Raw genomic sequence first — 1672 nt, 5'->3', positions numbered from 1 at the left:
TCAGAGGGCGAGTGTTGTCAGTTATACCACAAGACGACAAAGCTACTTTTAGCTAAACAATGAATCAAACACATGATTCCGATTAAGGAATTTCAATTACCGCTTCTCGTTAAGCTAGTATGGGGAAGGTGTATTTTGATATTCTCCCAAGATTCAAGTTTAATCGATAAAATCACTCATCACACACACATGCGCGCACGGGCGCGGATGGGGCGGGGGAGGGGGGGGGGTAGCTCAAGTGGTAGAAACCCCACGCAAAGTGACCTTGATCCGGTGAAATTGAAATATTTTTTGAGCCTCCTGTCCACCAAGCAGTGATTGAGTAAGCGAATCTGTAAGATCTGGCGGAAGATGCTTTGTGATAGATAAGCGTCCTATCCAAAGGGTAGCAAACGCTTTTTATTTTTTGTTTCAAACGGAATAAATCCGGCTCCGCGGGCTCTTAACTCAATCAACCCTAACAACGACTATATCCGTAGTTTACCCGGGTTACTTTTACCCCATGGCTATTTATTACATTTTAAGAGATAAATTACAGGCGTAGTATCAAAGCTAATGTTTTTAGTTTTTACATGTTAATGATAGTTGAATAAAACCATCTAGACGTCTATGTACATGCTCATTTTTAATACATTTTTTTCCAATTTGGAAAAGTAGCAAAAATCTCTAGTATTGAGTGAGTTAATGACCGCTAACGGCGTGATTTGAATCCACGTTAACTACGGTCTCTTTCTACCCGGGTAAAATTTAAAATTATATTTGGTGGTGAGCACTTTTCCATTGACCAACGTCCTATACAAAGAGTAACGAGCAATTTTTTAACTTTCCGTTTCTCGTATCCAAAGTCTGGAAAAAAACATAGGTTCCATATGCTTTTTCTACTTTCTATTTGTTTGTTGATAAGCAGAGAGCTTGTGCGTGGCCTTCGTGAACTCATAACCAAGAAATGGCATCAAGAGACAAGTCTTTGACCACAAAAGAAAACAAATCGCGAGTTGTGTTCAATAGTTCAACCAATGGGATCACTTGTTTCCTTGAGCACTACTCATTGGAGGTCCACAAATCTAAAAATGATGTCAAAATATGGGTCTTAGTTGGTTTTAGTGTCGGGCTATCAATTAACGGTGGCGACGGCTTTTCCTGTAACGAGCACCTCTTGTATATCATTATTTTTCATAGATCGAATAATAAAGTTGGTGCCACTCTCTTGTTTGACGGAGTGATGAACATTTCGTAATATAATATTATTTGATCAACCAGACTTTACGTAATAAATTATCGTCTTATCTTAGCACTTCCAGTGTTACTAGTGTAAGAAGTTACCGCGCCTGGTTAAAAAACATAATATGACTGATCGGGACAAAGTCTGGAATAAGTTGTTTTGCTTTTATGCTTCTAACAATGCCACATAACTTTCAGAACCACCAGAAATTATATTCGATTTATTTCCAAAGATGGATGGCCTCCAATGTATGTTAACATGAATCCCGTGGACAACAGCGTTTGAACACTGCCAGTTTATAAGGCTGTTACAATATTTTACACATAAAGTTAGAAGAGTCAATTCAAAATGCATGGGATCGACTCACTATTCAAGCCATCAGAAAATCAATTGGATCGTGGGAAACAAGTTATGGATCAGTCATGAAGCAAAATGAGGGATCGAAATATC

This window comes from Berghia stephanieae, chromosome 2 (genome assembly GCF_034508935.2).
Source record: "Berghia stephanieae isolate SIO BIC M18660-M18661 chromosome 2, UCSD_Bste_1.3, whole genome shotgun sequence".
Taxonomy (NCBI): domain Eukaryota; kingdom Metazoa; phylum Mollusca; class Gastropoda; order Nudibranchia; family Aeolidiidae; genus Berghia; species Berghia stephanieae.
This window is presented reverse-complemented; position numbering follows the sequence as displayed.